At 41.2% G+C, this 21,955-nt stretch overlaps 1 long non-coding RNA gene across 1 annotated transcript in view; it reads right to left on the bottom strand.

Moving 5' to 3' along the window:
- LOC148142525 (uncharacterized) overlaps window positions 1-21,955 on the bottom strand; it is a 44,458-nt gene that overhangs the window by 16,855 nt on the left and 5,648 nt on the right. Inside the window, exon 2 of the long non-coding RNA XR_015751921.1 lies at window positions 13,234-13,426. This is a non-coding gene — a long non-coding RNA (uncharacterized LOC148142525). The remainder of the gene's footprint in view (window positions 1-13,233; window positions 13,427-21,955) is intronic.

Consider the following 21,955-nt stretch of genomic DNA (forward strand, 5'->3'; position numbering starts at 1 on the left):
ATCTGTTCAAGCATGGAACCCTTTCTCACAGTAACAGCTTCTCTGCTACCAGCAGTTTCTGACTGCCTACTAAAACAACCAAACTCGAAAAACAACCTGACCTGGAGGACTGGCTACTCCCCTGCCATTGTTTTAAAGTAGCCATTTCCAGACATATCAGCACCTCTGCTTTTACGACTGCTCTTGAAGAAATCCAAGGACAAAATAACCTTGTTAAAGGGGCAGCATTGTGACACAAGGTATGGGTCACGTTTGGCCAGCATTTGACTCTTCTTAGGTCATTGCTGCTAACTTCTGCATCATTTAGATGCCAATATTCAATGTTGGAAGATTAATATTATGGATTGAATTGCTTTTGACCAGTGTTTGAACCCTCAGCGTGTTTACTCTGCATGCATTGCAAATGAACAATGAAATGTGGCAAAGTAAGTGGAGCTGCAGTTTGCAACCACATACTACATCTACCTGTCCCTTCATTATCCGAGTGCCCAGCAGATGTGGAGCTTGTGCTTTGGGTCATTAGGCTGACACTGATTGCACGCACCCTGAGGATTGTCACAACCATTTTCCTGTTGCAGTTTGGACTCAGTGATAGCCAGGAATGCAGTACGTGGAGAACACCATCAGCACCAAGTTCCTCCTAGTCACCAGGTACACTACCCCCAACAGCCATCATATCCTATTTTACGTCAAATATCCCAGCAGCCCATCTCAGCACATCTCCTCCATGTCTGTGGATGAAGAATGCCTGTAGCTGTGCCTGTAGCCTGTGCCTGTAGCCTGTGCCTGTAGCTGTGCCTGTAGTCTGTGCCTGTAGTCTGTGCCTGTAGTCTGTGCCTGTAGCTGTGCCTGCAGCTATGCCTGTAGCTGTGCCTGTAGGCTGTGCCTGTAGGCTGTGCCTGTAGCTGTGCCTGTAGCTGTGCCTGTAGGCTGTGCCTGTAGCTGTGCCTGTAGGCTGTGCCTGTAGCTGTGCCTGTAGCTGTGCCCTGAGATTCTATTCAGTGCTGATTAACATGGAGGCTTTTTACAGGCAACATGAGTTAAAGTCACCAGGTGCCCACTCTGATTTCTGTGTCGAGCATTCTTGGATGGTGGATTGTACAATGAAAAGTTGCATATTAATGATGTGGGGCATGCAATTAATAACATTGTTAACAAACAATTTTAACTTATTAATTAATTTAACAAACAATAATCCCCTTAATAACCCCTCAATGTGAGGTCCCACTATGGCTAAGTGCTCAAGGAAAAACTGCAATGTTTGAACTTTCAGCTTTATATCTTTATTTTCCACCTAAAACTAAGAAGTTCTTTAATATGTAACCTTTAACCTTATTTCATTTGTTTTACACTATACTTTAATCACTCCAATGTTTAACTTTTAATTTTGTTCTTGCTTTCTACTTTGCTCTTCAGATTCTGTACCTAGATACTTGTACCTAAGATGGTTCCTTGTATTGCGACATTATACACTTATCACTGCACTCCTGTGCTTTTGTACTTTGAGTGCATGTGACAATAAAATCAAATCAAATTCATTGTGGGTGGCACAGTGGTTAGCACTGCTGCCTCACAGCGCTAGAGACCTGGGTTCCTGCCTAGGCGACTGTCTGTGTGGAGTTTGCACATTCTCCCTGTGTCTGCGTGGGTGTGCTCCGGTTTCCCCCCACAGTCCAAAAATGTGCAGGTTAGGTGAATTGGCCATGCTAAATTGCCCGTAGTGTTAGATGAAGGGGTAAATGTGGGGGAATGGGTCTGGGTGGGTTACACTTCGGCAGGTCGGTGTGGACTTGTTGGGCCGAAGGGCCTGTTTCCACACTGTAAGTAATCTAATCTAAACTCTTAACAGCAACTTGGCACTGCCTTGTGAGAATCATGCCTGGCTGTCTTGGTTAAAAGAGACAGCAATTTAATTTTGACTTCGAGATAAGTTTCACTCTTATATGATTCTTCCCAATTTTGCATGACAGCCATGTTCATTCAGTTCCTATAATATTCCATCAAAGAGAATGTTCCCACTTGTAACAAGAACAAAATGAAAGGGCATATTTAAAAGGTTGTTGTCAAGAAATCAAACAGGAAATTCAGATTAATTCATCTTTACCCAGAAAGTGATGAGAATGTGGAATGTACTACAGCACAGAATGGTTGAGGTGAATCATGTTGATTAATTTAAGGGGAAGGGAGGTAAATATGAGGGAGAAAGGGATATGGGATTAAACCGATGGATTTGGAGAGATAAGGATGTGAGGAGGCTCAAGAGGACAGATTGAGATGAATGGTCTGTTTGTGAGCTGTACCTAATTTGTAATTGTATGATTCCTACTCCTGATCCATAGGGCTGCTCTCTCATTAGTGAGAGACAGGGAGAAATGGCTTATGGTGGTTTAACCCAGGTGAGGAGTGAGGGTGAGAAGGAGAGCTCTTCATAATCATTTCAAATGGTGCGGGAATTAAACCCACGCCATTGATATCACTTGACATCATCCAACTAATTGAGCTAAACTGATCCCCTCCAACAGTGTGGATTTAGTTCCTGCACCAGCTGAGGTTACCATGAAGGACTCTCTTTCTCAATCTTTCACCTTAACTGAGGCGAGGTGCCCTTCAGGTTAAAGTACCACCAGTCTTCTCTCTAATTAGAGAGTACCCCTCTGGTTCACCAGGACTATAGTGTATTAAAAAACTCCAGATCACTATTCAGGGATCCATGTGTGATTTATAAATGCTTTAATATTCTCTGCTATAGAGTTTGGATTTAGATTGAGTGGTTTGTGGGTTTTGGCCTGTGTGCATGAGGGTTTTAATGATCAACTTCTCAGTATTTCAGGAGTCATGAATTGTATAAATGAATATGGGATAGGGGGTCATGGGGTTGGGTGGTGGTGAGGGAGATGGATAATGGGGATTTATTTGCAGTGGGAGAGTTTTACGAACAGCCAGAGTAAACATTGAGGAGCATTAGCTTTGAATTTTGTTTAGAAGGACTAGATTTCTCTGAGAGAAACAAGTTAGTTCAGAATATTTCAGAAATAGGTTCCCTCAGTTGAAAACTTCAGATCAGAAATGTTTGGTGAGAAGGGGTTAAATGAAGCTGAAAAAGTCGAATCTCAGTTGCATGACTAATCAGTTAAGAGATATCAAACTCTCAGAAGCAGGAGTTGAAAGAACCAATTATGATACCTTATAGGTGTGTTAGAGAGGTGAATTCTCACTCGTGTTTGAGTGTGGATGGACGATGGTGTTGGGTTAGATGGGAGTGTACTTTATTGCATGTTTTGAAATCTTTGTCATGCAAAAAAATTTTTTTTTTTTCAATTCTACCTTTAGTTCTTTTGCCAAATAAACTTGTATGTATTATTAAAACCTGATTTGCAGCTTTGTGGACCAGTGTATCATTGAAAAGCCACCTTGTTAAATGAAAGCAAAACAAAATATGATCTATCAATTCAGATGTCAATCTGGGATCTGACTTACCTTGTAATAACATCAGCTGGGATCATAACAAATGGCAGTCGAAAAAAGTACGTGTCGTAACTGAATTGACTTGACAGAGATCCCATTCTACAGCAAGCCTGCTTTTATCTCACCTTTTTTAAATTTCTGAATGGAGTGTGGGTGTTGCTGGAAAGGTCAGCATTTGTTGAACAATCCTAATTGCTTTTGAACTGATTAATTTTCTGTGCGATTTCAGAGGGCAGTTCAGAGTCTATAATATTGCTGGGATCTGAAGTCTCATATTGACCAGATGAGGTAAAGTTGGCAGATTTCCTTCCCTAAATTGCATTAGTCGATCAGATGAATTTTTACCACATTCAACATTGGCTGCCACTAGGCTAGTTTTTGAATTCTAGATATTTTATTGAATTCACATTTCATCATTAGCCATGGTACAATTTGAACATGTGTTCCCAGATCAATTGTCTGGGACTCTGGATTGCTAGTCCAGTTGAAATAACTCTACAGAGCCTGGTATCCCGTCTCCAAGTCACCCTTTATCTACACTTGGGGAGTACTTGACACTGACCCAGCTCCCCAGAGCCAGCTTTCAGGCACTCCTGTTTATGTCTGTCAGCCAGGGCTCCCTGATTGGAACAGATTGACAGGCCTAATCAGGGAACTCATGTTCTATGAGGTCCACCTGGTTGACCTCGTTACAATCACGACACCAGTAACATTATCATTACACCATCGCCTCCCTAAATTTTGATCATAGAACAGATTCAGCAGGATATGTCAGACAATGGTCCACTGCAACAGTTCAAGAAGATCATCATCAGGAAGAATTCTCATTTGAAGGACGGCAGAGGTAGCCCTTTTGCAAAGTCAGTGGCTTCAGGGGCGCAGGGCGCAATGAATAAAAATTTCTGAGCTTGCACTTAAATCACATACCACTTAAAAAGGCTGTTATCTTTATGATCGACAATCTAAGTCTATCTGGAGAACCACACGGTTGCAAATGTGAATGTTTTAAGTGTGAAAGCTTCTTTGCTAGGAAATGTCAATGCGATTTCATGGACCATCTTCTAATATTCCTCCCAGGAGCGGGAGCTCTCTCTCAGCATGTTTCAGTATTCAGAGGGTTGTCACATTCCACCTGAGGAAAACAAATGATGGACACCCCGAGCAAATAAAACGTTCAACCTTTCATCTGAAATGTATGAAGGCCATTAATCAAAATAATGACTGCCACTTCATTTGTATGCTGCGTTATCTTTCTCTCTTGCTAGCAAAAGGATTGAGTAATTAAATATTATCAATCTTTTCAGAGAGCACTGATCACAGTTGTGCTATCTGAACCTATTCACTTCCTAAACTTGTATAAATGAAAGAAAGTGGATTGTTTCACTTGAAAAATAAACCAGTTAAAAAGTGCATGTGCACTGCGATATTACAGAGCACATATATATACTGAAGCATGACACACATAGATAATAATAATAACCAGAACTGTTTGGGGCTTTATTTATAGCTCTTTGAATGTAAATTAAATTGCTGTGTCTCTGTGAGTCACATTATTCCAAGGACACGTTGTTGCAGAATTTCTTTTTTTTTGTGTTCTTCTCCATCTCAACAATTGTTATCGGCTTTATCTTCTGGCTCAGCTTCTTGAGATGAGTTTATATTCAACTCAGTTGATTCTTTAAGCTTTGACTTTATTATAGGGGCTCTCAATTGCCCTATTTAAAAGCCATCTGGATGGGTATATGAATAGGAAAGGTTTCAAGGGATATGGGCTAAATGCTGGCAAATGGAACTAGATTGATGTAGGATAAGTGGACCATAGAGTCATAGAGATGTACAGTACAGAAGCAGACTCTTTGGTCCACTTATCCTACATCAATCTACTTCCATTTGCCAGCATTTAGCCCATATCCCTTGAAACCTTTCCTATTCATATACCCATCCAGATGGCTTTTAAATAGGGCAATTGTACCAGCCTCCACCACTTCCTCTAGGGGATCGTTCCATACACGCACCACCCTCTGCGTGAAAAAGTTGCCCTTCAGATCTCATTTAATATTTCCCTCTCACCTTAAACCTATGCCCTCCAGTTTTGGACTCCCCTACCCTGGAAAAAGACCTTGGCTATTCAATTGATCCATGACCCTCAAGATTTTATAAACCTCTATAAGGTCACCCCTCAGCCGCTGACGCTCCAAGGGAAACCGCCCCAGCCTATTCAGACTCTCCCTATAGCTCAATCCCTCCAATCCCGGCAACATCCATATCAATCTTTCTGAAGCCTTTCAAGTTTCACAACATCACAGTTAGCAACTTTGTGCTATGGATTGTGATACCCCTCTTGTCACTATCCACTGACTTCCATATGTGTCAATATTAGGTTGGACTGCGATGCACATCACAGTGGAATAGCTAATTAGGACCCACTGATGTTTTGAGGAGCCAAGGACTTTGGTGCCAATTGAAATGTACCCTCGCCTGAGGTCACTCTTTAGGATGAAAAGATGTCAGGATTGGCTACTTCATTTCTGTGTTCCCCCAGAGTCTGTGGCACGGAACTAACTAGAGAGAAAACCATGCTTCACTTCAATCTCACCAATCTGCCTGCCGTGGTTGGATCTGACTCTGTGGTGTTAGGGTAGTGATCACTGCACAGTCCATGTGGAGACAAAATTCTTCTAGACATTGAGGCTACACTTCACCATGTTATGCGGCACTAACACCGTGCTAACTGATATTGACTTCGAAAAGATCTAGCAACTCAAGACTGGGCATGTCAGAGGTACTGTGAGCCATGAAAGCAGCAGCATTGTACTCTGACCCGATCTGCAACCTCATGGTCTGGAATATCCCCCCATTCAAACACTACCGTCAAGCAAAGGGATCAACCCTGATTCAATGGATAGTGTAGGAGGGCATGCCAGGAGCAGCACCCGGCATACCTAAAAATGAGGTGTCAATGTGGTGATGCTACCAAACAGGACTACTTGCATGCCAAACACATAAGCAGCAAGTGATAGAGTTAAGTGATCCCACAAACAAGCTCTACAGTCCTGTCCTGTCCATTCCTGAAAGGTGGTGGACAGTTAAACAGCTCACGAGAGGGGTGGAGGATCCATAAATATCCCCATCCCCAATGAAAGGAGGGCCCAACACATCAGCACAAAAGATTGGGTCGAAATACTTTCAACAATATTCGGACTGAATGGATTATTCATCTCGATCTCCTTCAGAGATTCCTAGCATCTCAGATGCCAGTCTTCAGCCAAATGAATTCTCTCCATAAGATATCAAGAAATATCTGGAGGTACTGGATACTGCAAAGGTTACAGTCTCTAACGACATTCCTGCAATAGCAGAAATTGCTGGAGAAACTCAGCAGGTTTGGCTGCATCTGAGGACTTAATGCTTTGGGTCCAGAGACCTTTTTTCAGAACAGCCTCAAAATGTTAACTCTGTTCTTCTCTCCACGAATGCTGCCAGACCTGCTATGTTGCTCCAGCAATTTCTGTTTTTGCTTCAGATTTCCAGCATCCATGGTTCTTTGTTTTATTCCTTCAATAACACTGAAGACGTGTCCAGAATTTGTTGCTCCCCACCCCCTGCAGCCATTGTCTTCCAGTACAGTTACAACTGGCATTTTCTTGACAATATGGAAAATTACTCAGCTATGTCCTGTCTGGAAAAAGCAAGATAAATCCAACCTGGCAAATTCCCATTCTATCAGTTTATTCTCTTAATCAGTAAAATTATGAAAGGGGGTGATCAATAGTGCTATCAAACAGCTCTTGATTAGCATTAACTGCTTACTATTCTGCCAGGATCACTGAGCAACTCACCTTGTGAAAGATTTGTTCAGACATGGACAAAAGAGCCGAACTCCAGACATGAGGTTGGGTTGACTGCCCTTCACATTCAGGCCATATTGACTGAGTGTTGCATCAAGGAGCCTTATGAAAACTAGAGTCAGTTGGGGAAATGCTCTTCACTGGTTGAAGTCATATTCTGAACAAATATGGTTGTGATGGAAAAGTTTGCTGATGTTTGCACAATGTTGGGCACCATCATTGACTCCTCAGATACTGAAGCAATGTACATCCAAATGCAACAACTCCTGGATATTATTCAAGTTTGGGCTAATAAGTGGCAAGTGAGATTTGCCCAATACAAGTGCCTACCTCCAACACGAGAGAATCTAACCATCAACCATTGATATTCAACTGCATTTCCTTTGTCAATTCTGGATTATCAACATCCTAGGGTTCATCATTGACCAGAAAGTGAATTAAACTAGCCATATGAGTACAGTGGCTATCAGAGCAAGACAGAAGGCAGACATCTTGTAGCAAGGAGCTCACCTCTTGTCTCTCCAAAGCCTGTCTACTATCTACAAGGAGTGCAATGGAATACACCTCACTTGCCTGGATGAATGCAGCTCCAGCAACACTTAAGAAACCTGACACCATCCAGGGCAAAGCAGCCAAACAATTGGCATCACATGACCAAACATTCTCTCCTTCCACTATGGATGGTGAGTACTAGCAGTGGGTACTATCTGCAGGGTACACTGCAGAAATTCACCAAAGCTCCTGAGATAGCGCCTTCCAAACCCACAAACACTGCCATCTAGAAGGATGGTAGTACCAGTGACAATGACATTCCACGAAAGAAGAAAGTCAAAAAAAACAGAAGTGTGGCTGTGCAACATACAGAAACTTCCCAGCTGGGAATTTAAAAGAAATTCATTCACAGGATTTGGGAGTTACTGGCTACAGCAGCAATTATTGCCCATCCCTAATTGTCTCGAGTCACATGTAGACCAGACCAGCTAAGGATGACAATTTCTTTCCCTGAAGGACATTAATGAACCAACTGGATTTTCCAACAATTGACAATGGATTCAAGTTCATCATTAAACTCTTAATTCCAGATTTTTGTTGAATTCAAATCTACCATGGTAGGATTTGAACCCAGGTCCCCAGAACATCGATGGAGAGAAAAAGAGAGCAAGCTAATGTTTCGATCATCTAGACTCAAAATGTTAGCTTGTTCTCTCTCCATGGATGCCACCTGACCTGCTGTCGTCCCAAAAATTTGTTGTTTTCAGTACAGATTCCAGCATCAGCAGTAATTGGCTCCAAAACATCAGTTGGGTCTTTGGATTAACAGTCCAGCAATTATACCACTAGGCCATTGCCTTCCAATAGTTCCTTTCAGATGAATTGTGAATTGTGATATAATTATCACTTCATAGATTAATGCAAAGTTGTTGGGTGATGTGACAATAGTGAAGGATTGAACAATTCATTGGTCCATGGTGGACGTAAATGATGGGGTAGGTGTGTGTCAATCTGCTCCTTTGGGCAAAACTCTGTTATTTCTGGTTCAGTTTCTGATCTATCCTTAGCTTAATGATGTCAGCTGAGTACTATAGTTTCAAACATGATTTTCCTACAATTCGTTGCCTTTATGTTATTGCTTTTCATCCACAAAATAGAAGAAACATAAATTCTCTCACCATTCTATCCTAAAGACTCCCAATGACCCAATAGACATCAAATCATTGATAAAATCTGTGCCTCTGGTTAGGGAGAGAGGAGAAGCATCAACAACAGCTTCAGTATCTGATAGCAGAGTCTATAAATATGTCTGTGTGAATGTGAAAACCAATGTGTGTTCGTGCTTGTGTGTATGTGCGTATGTGTGTGTGTTATGCTGTGGGAGAGTGTGTGTGCTATGTTGTGGGAGAGAGAGAGAGTGTGTGTGTGTGTAAAGAAAATGTTGCCATAATCCTAGTGGACCACAGGGCCGTGTGGTTCTCCCACAACTCACCATATTGTTCAGGCTCCTATTTGTTTGTTTTGTCTGTGTATGACTAGCTGAGCCTGTGCTTATAAATACATGTATTAGAATGTGCAGTGAAGAACACACACTGGAGCAATGGAATTGTACCCCAGCGTGGGTTTATGCTTTTAGAGGTGATTGGAAAACAAAGTCAAAGAAGACAATGATTCTCAACACTAGGAACAGATCTAGGGAATGATATTACCCCCTTGACAATTGAAAGGCATCTATTAATATTAAATTAAGCTTAGATGCATAATTTGAATGAATTCCTTCACAAAATTAAAATATACATTAAACACATTTGAAATCATTTGTTATTTTTGACACATGCCCATAAATATGCCAGAAATAACTTTGTGTGTGCCAATTAAAGATAAATTCTAATTTAAACATTAATATGGTTTTGCAACCTTCCATCAGGTGAAGACCATCTTAAAGATTAAAACCAATATCAAAGAAGCTCTGTAATGATTGCAAAAATATAAATAGACAAATCATTTTCCTTCTATCTTCTTGTGAAAGGTGTTGACCCTCTGGGGCACCAGTGCTTCATGCCAATTGTGTGAATATAGCTGAATGCTCAATAAATACGAGCCCAGAGCAGTACATTTCAAACCTTGTTGTTTGGGGCCCACCTATAAATAGAAACACTTTGGAGGAACTGCCTGGAACCCAGCGGGATGAGAGACACAGACCTCCTTCTGACATTAGCACATTGTTGAAGAACCTCTGAATATCGACTCCATTGGTTGGAGTGGTCTCCTAGAAGTTCTTGGGGAGATTAAGTTCCGTGCTAAATCGGATAGATTAAAAACAGATATGGCAACTCAAAATTAGTCATCCATGAGGAACTAAAGGCCATCAGCTCCAGTAGAATTATATTCTTCCATTCTCTGTAAATTCACATTCCCAGTATCCTGTATCATAGAATAGAATCCCTACAGTGCAGCAAGAGGCCATACGATCCATCAAATCTGCACTGACCCTCTGAAGAGCATCCCACTCCCTCCACTCTATCCCTGTAACCCTGCATTTCCCAGGGCTAATCTACCTAGCCTACATGTTGCTGGACACTATGGGCAGTTTAGCATGGCCAATCCACCTAACCTGCACATCTTTGGACTGTGGGAAGAAACCACAGCATCTGGAAGAAACCAACACAGACACAGGGAGAACGTGCAAACTCCACACAGTCACCAAAGGCTGGAATCAAACTTAGGTCCCTGATGCTGTGAAGGAGCAGGGCTAACCACTGAGCCACCATCAAGACAGGGAAATAACCTTGGAGTCTACGAGAGCATTCCAGGAGCAGCATCCAAATGCATATTAAAAATAATTATTCAAGTCTAGATGATTCTTCATCGGAGTTGAAGTGAAATGTGGAGGGGACAACATTTTTGCAATAGTGTAGGGTGGGAGGGGGAGACATGTGTGGGGGAAGTGGGTGTAGTGTGCTGGTGGAGAAAAGATGTTGATAGTTTAGATTAATCTGAATTAATCTGTCTTAATCACATGGCAGGAACTGAACTGGATCTATTTGATCAATATAGTTTAGTATTACAGCAGCCAAGGCTACCTTTTGTGCCTTTAGGGAAATGGTCTCTTCGCATTGTCACTATGTCAGGTCTCTCTATATCCGCTCACGCACTCAATAGAAGCGAGGCATTAACTAATTTAACATCAATGCTACTTTGCTCAAAAACAATCCCCCAGCCCATCACAAAGAGAAGTTGGCACTGACATACACTAACAGATCAATCTGTAAATTGCAGTGACCTAGACAAGTACTAATTGTGGTAGAAATCTCTGCAAAGAGCCAACAGACTAATGGGCAGCATATGTTCATACAATGTGCAAAGAAATTTGATATTTGGCAAAAGTGAAAACATATTAAGGGTTTAGGAAAGTGTGCATTGGAAGAGTTTATAATAATTGGAAACAAAGCACAAATGCTCTTTTGGACAGTGGTGCCAGTGACATATTAGTTTGTGTTCAGTAAGAAAGTCATCCATGAAGATCTTCCAATCTTTTCAGTGTTTTTTTTGTACATCACAGTGAGGGTCAAAAATCTATCAAGTGGAATGCTTTCCATTTTGGGCATCACATGTTTGCAGATTGGGTAAAACATGGATTGAACTGTTTTTTTCTCAGGGAATGGGCTCCAACACTCACCCGAATAGACATTTAAAATAAGCAAAACGCTTTCTCTTCAGTCCCATTAAATACTCCAGGTCAGGTTCTGTAAAGATTAGATTTGGAGTAAAAGGCCAGGCTTTTCCAATACTATACTTGCCAGCCATGAACTTTCTGGCTATTAATTTGAACCTGTGTTCTGGGCAGCCCAGCTGTCATTACTCAGCTCAAAACCTAAGCCTTGAATGTGAAGTCAAACTGTACAGCTTCTCTGATGAAGATTGCATCTGGCATCCCCTTTGTGGAGCTTAAAGTTGTGAACCCTAACTCAGTTCGGAACCAGGCCCCTGAGAACTTGCCCCACATTTATGTCACCCATTTAGAGTCAGAGATATGCAGCATGGAAACAGATCCTTCGGTCCAACTTGTCCATGCCGACCAGATATCCTAAATTAATCTAGTCCCATTTGCCAGCATTTAGCCCATATCCCTCTAAACCCTTCCTATTCATACACCCATCCAGATGCCTTTTAAATGTTGCATTTGCACCAGCCTCCACCACTTCCTCTAGCTGCTCATTCCATACATGCACCATCCCCTGTGTGAGCAACTTGAATCTTAGGATCCCATGCTCCTGTATGTCATCAATCTTGACTCCCCTTAGGTCACCCACGTCTCCTTAGATTTCTTGTGCCATCTCATGTCTCCTCCTTCCCATCCACCTCTATGCCAACCCCATGCCCACTCAGATTCCCCCATACTTGCTCAGTGTTGCTGCTTAGATTAAAATTTATTGTCACATATATAAAATTACAGTGAAAAGCGTTTTTCACGTGTTATACTCAAAGTGTCGCCATGCTCTGGCATCATCTTGAAACACTGAATATAATACAAGATTTTATGCAGTGGAGTTCACCTTTCCCTCAACTTCCTGTTCATCCTCTGCTGTTCCTCCAGTTGCTACTTGACATTGGCCAGGGTCTCTGTAATAGGCTTTAGTGTCTTGGTTACAGGTTTCCGCCGCATCTGAATTACAGTCATGGGTCTGGGGATGTGTGGGTTTATCCTTAATAGTCACTCAAGCAGTATGCACCATGTACAGTCCTCAAGAGCCAAGCATTAGCAGTGAAAATAATTTTAAAATCATTGCAAAAAATTAAACTTCCAACAATCCAGTGAAACCCTGAATTCAAACACACTGTCGTTGATACCAGAAAGAAAGAAAAACTACTATGGTGGAAAAAAATCAAATCCTTTGAGCTTATTAGGTTTGTGTACAAACACACCAAGGCCATATTTTGTTATTTAAATTACCAATTGTTCTTGGATCAATGGACTAATTACTGAGTTGTAGCCATTACAGAATTTGAAACCCAACCAAGAATTCATAATGTCTAAAATCCTCATAAGTCAAGGTTGCAGGTAAATTGACTGACAGTGAAGGACAAAACAATGCTCCATTTCTATTTTAAATCAAAATGCATATCAGTTGAGGGAGAGGCAGCAGTTGATGAACTGTTTCAACTTTGAAAAGTCGGATTTTTTTTTGCAGATTTTAAGTTGTGGCAGAAACCTTGGCAGTAGAGGCTAACAAGGTTTCATGTCTGCATTTTTATTGAATTATTGCACTTTGTTCAATGTAAGAAGCATAAAAAAGTATGCACAATGATGGTCAATTACTTGTATATGATGGATCCCTGTGTTGAATCATCACAGTTAATACATATCCACACTACAATATGGCACCTAATGGCGACATTCCAAGCTATCAAAATATTTCACACTTACTTGTCAAAATGTTCCCAACTCTTCAGAAAACCTGCCTCAATTGTCACAAACTCTCAGAGAAGGAGTGCTTCTGAAACCCATGTCAGCATATGGAAATTATTTGTGTGAGGAAGTGCAATTTTTCTGTTCTCGTAATCATGACACAGATCATGGAAGATGTTTGCATCTGTTTTGCACCTGAGGCCTTCCCGATCTGCAATAAAGATGCACAAACATAATATGGGTGTGGACAGCAGAGTACAACTGTTTACCAGTAAAGAGAAATAGTTCTGCATTTTGTGACCTTTTCTTGGGAAGTGAAAACTTGGCCTCCAGTGTCAAACCTACTTCAGCTGGCCATCTTCATGTCTTTATGTTATTGCTCAGGCAATGAATTATCTATCAAGATGTTTTTGCCTTTCATTTTCATTTTCTCAACTGGTGCTCTGACAACTATGGTTGTCCTATCCCATTTGAGCTTACTCTCATCCATTCCATATAGTTATGTGAGATTCAGCCAGGTTTCTCTGAGCATTTGCAAAATGTTTCTGACTAAGGAAGTCCTTTGCAGTTGCAAATATTTGACCATCTCATGAAACACAATCTGAGGTGAGTGGAAGATACACGCTCAATTTTGAGATTTCATTTCCTCAAGTCAGATTAAGCAATGAAGACAGATTCAGTTCCAGAAAATCAATTGAGCCTTATATTGAATCCTTTCTTGGAACTCAGTCATTTTCCAGTTCTTCCTGTGACATTAATTCTCATGCTTGTCATCTTTTTGAATGTGCTCAACAGATCTCTTTTCCTGTCTAATTTTATCTTTGATGTCAGAGGCCTTGAATCTCATGAAACTAAATACAAAAGGTTAAACATGCTCACCAGCAGGTTCAAGAACAGCTTCTTCCTGCTGTTATTAGACTTCTGAATAGACTTCTCAAATTTCCAAGCTAATGTTGATCTTGCTTTTTGTATAAATTCTTTGCAACTGTAACATTGTATTCCGCGCTCCGTTCAATCACCCTATGATCTTTTGTGTCTTTGTATGTTATGCTCTGCTACACTGTATGCAAACAAACCCTTTCACTGTACTTAGGTGCATGACTATAATAAATCAAATCAAAAATCAATTACATGGATTCCCCTCTGTGACAGAGTCTGCACCAACATCAGGGATTGCTGTGCATTTAGAACCTTTAGTGCTTTACTCCTGTTTTAAGGCAAATATTCCTTGACTAGCTTATTGAAAGATTTATTGTTGTCACATATACCAAGGTACAGTGAAAAATGTTGTTTTGCATGCTCTCTGAATTTAGCTTATCTGAGGACACTGGTTCTACCTGAGTAAAGTTTCATGAGAACTGTTTACTCTTTAGTGATTCAACAATTGGTTATTCAACATGTGTGAGCCTAGATTCTAAGTTCAGCAGTCCTTTTGGAGGAAACGTTTATAATGCAAAAGGAAATAAGTCAAGTCTTTTTAAAAAATTCATTCACAGGATAAGGGCATCGCTAGCGTGGCCAGCATTTATTGCCCATCCCTAATTGCCCACAGGGCAGTTGAGTCAACCACATTGATGTGGGTCTGGAGTCATATGTAGGTCAGTTTCCTTCCCTAAATGATGTTAGTGAACCAGATGGGTTTTTAGGACAATTAACAATGGATTTATGGTCTCTTAACTCCAGAAATTTACTGAATTTAAATTCCACCATCTGTTGTGGCAGGATTTGAATCCAGGATCCCCAGGACATTATCTGGGTCTCTGGATCAACAATCCAGCAATAATATCACATGGCCATTGCCTCCCAAGTCTTGCTGGGTTTTCAAAGCCCCTATAGTGTTGGAAGATTGACAAAGTGAGGAATTTTTTGAGTGAGGTTGTCACTATTTTGCAAAGTAGCTCCAATTTAACAATGGTTTTACATAATGGGCTCCTACTCATTACAAGCTGGATTGAGACTGTCCAAACTCATTTCACCCATGATCCTTATGGGCAGCTGTCATCAACTAGATTCAGTCAGTTCTGAAAGGACAGTGTCATAACCCACTGAACTACAAGAATGTAGTTTCAAAAACAAAATCCACTGTGTGATCAAACAATTTACACAAAGGGTTCGTGAAAAGTGTTTTGCACACTTAGCATTTGGAACATGAGGTGAGGTGCTCAAAAGGATCATAATATTTCAGATTTTTCATATCAAATGAGTAATACAACTGTTTTAATGCAATCCTTGACTTTGAAGACTTTTTCATCTAAGAGGATAAGGATATATTGCATAAAAGCAAAACATAGTGGAATAATGCCTTTCAAAGTCAACACAGAACAATGCATCAATAAACAACATGTTAGCTTCCTTCTACTTGAGTTGCTTAGTTGAGTTGAATTATAGTGTTTGTTGACTTAATTTGTCAAGTATTTGTCAGCAAGATCAATGCAATGATGCAGAGAGGACTATTGTCCCACCAGTTATTAATGAGAACCAAAGGTCGATCAATTGGCCAATGGAACAGAGTTCATGTAATCAATGCAGGGACAGTGCACACTATTAGAATAGATCAGAAATAGCAGCAAGTTATCAGAAATCTCAAAGCACTTGTCATGCTTCTGTGCTTTAATGATGTGACATTGTTGTTGATTCAGCAGGTCAAGGTCAGTAGAGTGCTGTGTTGGACCAAGAGATTATCCCAGTTACTTTCCCTCCATATTATCACAACAGCAATACACATTCCTTTCTGTCAAATAAAATAAAATATCTATCTTCCCTACCTCATTCCGTACCCCACTTCTTATCCTCTTTTTTTTTCCCTGAAAGAATCATCCTTTTTGAGAGTTGGATATTCTTTATCCTCCAGAGACTCATCAAAGTGATTGTGAGTTATTCTGGAAATTCAGGATTGTCAGACCATTCATCAAAGAATCATAGGCGGAGATTTTCCATTAAAGAATGTTGGATGGCATCATCTTTCCTCATGCCCCGGGACAGGTTGTTGCTCACATACCATGCTCTTCATCCACATGCAGAGTCTTTGCCAATGTGATGCCTTAGTGGTATTATCACTGGACTGTGAATCCAGAGACCCAGATAATGGGGAGCTAGTTTCAAATACTGCCATGGCAGATATAGGAATTTGAATTCAATAAAAGCAAATCTGGAATTAAGAGTGTAAGGATTACCAAGAATCCATTGCTGATTTTCAGAAAAACCCAACTGGTTCACTAATGTCCTTGAGGGAAGGAAACAGCCATCCTTACTCGGTCTGGCCTACATATGACTCCAGACCCACAGCCTGCGGTTGATGCTTAACTGGGCAAGATCGTCAGTAAGTGCTGGCCCAGCCAGTGTCACCCTCATCCCATGAATGTATAAAGAAAAAGTGAACTGCAGGCACATTGTTACGATCCGATCCTGGGTAAGATTCCCCAATTTGTTCCAGTTCCAGATGGGATACCCCAATAGGTTTGGCTTCCAGCTGAGGAGGGATGAACTATCCACTTTTTGCAACCAGTCACACTCCCTGTGATTGGTTGCATCAAGATTAATTTATAAAGGATCCCTTTCCTTGTGTATACCTTTCTTCCAGACCAATTGATCTTACATTTTAAAAGGGAGACAATTTAAACAGGCTTTCTTTAATTAACTAAAAGGGTAGTTTATGAATTAAATGTGAGAAGCTTTAGTCATGCAACACTCATACACACAGATTAGAGATTAGCGTTAAATCTAAAAAGGTAAAAGTTTTCTTTAAAAATCAGTTATCTGGATCAATCTCTGCATTTTTCCCAAGAAGTTGTTAGTTGACTGTTATTAAGTTTGCAATAGAGTAATGTTGAATTAGTAGTTGAATAGCTGTCTTCACAATTCTTGCTTTTGTGGATTAGTTGAGATTCATTCGTCTGATTCCTTTTGACTGTGATTGAATTTCATCTTTCAGGGTGAGAGAGAGTGCTTTTGTTGTCCCATTTCCTTTGTCTGGCTTGCAGAACTCTAAGTGAAAGAGGGGCTTCTTTTGCTTGCAACACAGGAGTGACTAGAGTACACTGTTCTTTGATAAAAATCACACAACACCAGGTTATAGTCCAACAGGTTTAATTGGAAGCACACTAGCTTTCAGAGTGTCACTCCTTCATTAGGTGATAGTGGCTTGACGACATGAAGCCCTGAGGCATAGTACTTTGGTGAGACCAAATATAGGCTACGGCAATGGATGAATGGACACTGCAAAACAATCAACAGACAGGACTGTTCCCTCCCAGTCGGAGAACGCTTCAGCGGTCCGGGACATTCGACCTTGGATCTTCAGGTGACCATCGTCCAAGGTGGACTTCAGGACAGGCAACAATGAAAAATGGCCGTGCAGAGACTGATAGCCAAGTTCGGTACCCATGGAGATGGCCTCAACTGAGTCCTTGAGTTCATGTCACACTACAGGTGACCCCATTGCACTACACAGATTCCAACCCCCCCCCCCACACACACACACACACACCCTGACAGACTTAAACCCCTTTGCACTCACACTCACACACATACACACACCCTCTCACAGACACTCATTACAACCCCCACCCCACACACACACAAACCCACATGCACACCTACACATATAAGTTTGTGGGGTGAATTTGTACTTGCAGGATTACATTTTACTTTGCTCAAAAACTGCATGAATCCATGTAAGATTCTGTAAATCCGTTTTTTAGATTGGAATCAGTCTGACCATTGTGGCACAGACAGCCTCACAGGGAGTTAACACTTTCAATACCTTATCTGGGCCGACATGACACCAATTGTTAAAGTGCACTTGAGAATTGTAACTTTTAAAAAAAGTTTTGCAATTTACATATGAAAGAACTGAAACCAACATGGTCATTCGCAAAGATGAGAGACTTAACAAACCGGGCTTTATCAATATATAATTTCAGTTACATCACGCTGTAAACTTTTGCTATAAACTCTGTGTTTTACAATGTTATTCTCCACAATCACCTGATGAAAGAGCAGTGCTCCGAAAGCTAGTGCTTCCAAATAAACCTGTTGGACTATAACCTGGTGTTGTATGATTTTTAACTAAGTCTTGAACTTAGCCTGGTATACAGAAGAATGTTCAGTCCCACTAGTGCACTCTGGAAGAATTAGAACTGGGTTTTATAATCCCTCTGTTAGCATATTATTCCAAGGGAATAGCACAAACTGTATCTGAAATTTGTGACATTATATTGTAGGGGGTGAGTTACTATTGAGCAGGATGCTGTCAGCCTCCCCTCCCATCAAAGTCAGCATACTAATTGTTGATAATAGCGCCTAATGCTCTATTGACTCCCACACTTATGTACTGAGTTTTCCATTGTCACAATTATTATCACCTCTACATCCCAACATATTACTTGTAATCCCCAAAACTGACTTACCCAACTTTTTAACCACAGTTTGTGGCCCCTGATAACACTACCCTCCCTGAATTCCATTGAACAGACCTCGAACATGAATCACAGCCTCCTGTCCTGACCAACTTGGAAGGGCAGTCTTGTCTAATGGGTGACCAAACCCTCCAGCGATCTGTGCCGCTCTCCAACTGACTTAGCACTAATTGTGCCTAGGTTGCATTAGACTGGTAGGACTGAGTCTCCAGTTGGAACCTCTGACTCTGACTGTCCTAAGTGGTTGACTGGCTGTGTTAAAACCATTGGACTGAGGCTGGGTGCTAACTGTGATAGGACCAAAATGACTGACCCCAGTTCCCCCTTGACTTAACCGAGACTCATTCAACTTGTATTTTGAGCCATAGCCACTTGACTGAAGCGTATGCAATGTGTTTGCCACTGAAGCTATTGGCACATGCTGTAGGTGTAACATCGTTGTAAAGTGGACCATTCTGCCCATCAAGTCTGCTCCACTATTCATTGTGATCATGGGTGGTCTGATAATCCTCAATTCTAATTTCCTGCCCTATCGCTATAACCTTTGATTCATCTACTGTTTAAAAAGCTATTCAGTCTTGAATACACTTAACAATACAGCCTCATCAATCCTCTGCTGTTGAATTCCATAGATTTACTACCTTCTGAAAGAAATAACATCTATCCTGTCAAGCCCCATAGGAATCTCATTCTTCTAAACCCCCGTGGGTACAAGCCTAACCTACTCAAGCTCTCCTCATAAGAAAATTTCTCCATACCCAGGATCAAACTCATGAACCTTCTCTGGACCAGTTTTGACATTTATCTCAACATGAGCTATGTACATTCAATTCAGACTGTGTAGCAAATGACCCCAGCAATCTGAGATTTTCTTATTATAAGTTCATAAGTTCATGAGATATAGGGACAGAATTAGGCCATTCAGCCCATTGAGCCTACTCCTCCATTTGATCATGGCTGATATGCTATTCACCCATTTTCCTCCTTCTCCCATAATCCTTCAACCCATTACCAATTAAACATCTGTCTAACTCTTCCTTAAATTTACTTACTTTCCGAATTCGACAGATTCACAACCCTTTGGGAGAAGTAGTGTCTCCTCAACTCTGTTTTAACTTGTCTACCCTTTATCCTAAGACTATGACCTCTCATCCCAGAATGCCCCATAAGAGAAAGCTCCACGTCCATTTTACTCCACACCTTTTATCATCTTGAAAACCTCAATTTGATCTCCCCTCATTCTTCTAAAATCCAGAGAGTATAGGCCTAAACCGTTCAAACTCTTTTCATACAACAAACCCGTCATCTCTTGGATCAATCTGGTGAACCTTCTTTGAACTGCCTCCAATGCCGCGACATCTTTCCTCAAATAAGGGGACCAAAACGGTGCACAATACTCAGGGTGCGGTCTCACCAATACCTTGATTAGTTGCAACAATTCATCCTTACCTTTATATTCTATTCCTTTAGCTATAAAAGCCAATATATTTGCTTTCTTTATTATCTGCTATATCCGAATGCTCGTTTTCTGTGGCTCATGAATAAATACACCTCGATCCCTCTGCACCAGAGCACCCGAAGTCTCTCCCCATTAAGATAGTTCTTATATGGGATGTTGAGATCACTAACTAGGCCAGCAATTGATGCCCAAACTTAACTGCCCTTGAAGCAATTATGTTTCTAGGCCAATTCAGAGAGCAGTTAAGAGTAACTACATTTCTGGAGTCACATTTAGAACAGGCTGGGTAAGGAATGCTGATTTGCTTCCCCAATGAACATGAAAGCAAGGTTATATCTCACGGAATACAGGGAGAACTAGCCATTTGAATACAGAACTGGCTCAAAGGTAGAAGAAACAAGATGGTGGTGGAGGGTTGTTTTTCAGACTGGGCGTCTGTGACCAGTGGCCACAAGGATTGGTGCTGGGTCCACTCTTCATCATTTATATAAATGATTTGGATGTGAGCATAAGAGGTATAGTTCGAAAGTTTGCGGATGACACCAAAATTGGAGGTGTAGTGGACAGCGAAGAAGGTTACCTCAGATTACAACAGGATCTTGATCAGATGGGCCAATGGGCTGAGAGGTGGCAGATGGAGTTTAATTCAGGTAAATGTGAGGTGCAGTATTTTGGGAAAGCAAATCTTAGCAGGACTTACACACTTAATGGTAAGGTCCTAGGGAGTGTTGCTGAATAAAGAGACTTTGGAGTGCAGATTCATAGCTCCTTGAAAGTTACAAGTAGATAGGATGGTGAAGAAGGCATTTGGTACGCTTTCCTTTATTAGTCAGAGTATTGAGTACAGGAGTTGGGAGGTCATGTTGCGGCGGTACAGGACATCGGTTAGGCCACTGTTGGAATATTGCATGCAATTCTGGTCTCCTTCTTATCGGAAAGATGTTGTGAAACTTGAAAGGGTTCAGAAAAGATTTACAAGGATGTTGCCAGGGTTGGAGGATTTGAGCTATAGGGAGAATAGGCTGGCGCTGTTTTCCCTGGAGCATTGGAGGCTGAGGGGTGACCTTATAGAGGTTTACAAAATCATGAGGGGCATGGATAGGATAAATAGACAAAGTCTTTTCCCTGGGCTGGGGGTGTCCAGAACTAGAGGGCATAGGCTTAGGGTGAGAAGGGAAAGATATAAAAGAGACCTAAGGGCAACTTGGACTGAAGAGTCTGTTTCCGCGCTGTATGTCTCTAAGACTCCATGACTCAAAGTGAACCAAATGAACTTTTACAAAAATTGGCAGTGGTTACTGTAATAACTCTTCAGAGGCCAGCTTCCCAACGCCAATCACCCTTTATTTACAAATGCATAGCTTTTCACAATAATAATGCCTCTCACAGAGTCAGGCATTCAGCTACTCATCATCCCTGATATTCATCCTTTCATGTCAGCTTTGGCTCCCTGATTGGAGCAGATTAAGAGTCCCAATCAGGGAACTCATATGCTCTGAGATCCAGCTAGCTGATGGTATTACACTCACTGCATTACATGATCACCTTCAGAGTAACTTTTTAAATTTCAGATTTTGTTGACTCTAAATTTCACCTGCCATGGTGGGATATCAACCCCACTGCATTAGCCTGGTGCTCTGGATTACCAGTGCAGCAATATTACCACTGCTCCAGCACCTCCTCTACCTTAGTATTTCCAATCTCCTTGACTATATTATAACCCATCACGTATTTGACATGACCTTGTCACCATTCGATGATTCAGTTGATAGGATTCTTCGAGGCAACTTTAATATTTTAACATACTGGGGACAGGATCAGGAACAGAAGTAGTGGTTGGGTAAAGACAGTCTAGGGGGCAGTG

This window comes from Chiloscyllium plagiosum, unplaced genomic scaffold (genome assembly GCF_037043375.1).
Source record: "Chiloscyllium plagiosum isolate Xiang-an unplaced genomic scaffold, Cpla_swu_hap1 HiC_scaffold_28, whole genome shotgun sequence".
In the NCBI taxonomy this organism is placed as follows: domain Eukaryota; kingdom Metazoa; phylum Chordata; class Chondrichthyes; order Orectolobiformes; family Hemiscylliidae; genus Chiloscyllium; species Chiloscyllium plagiosum.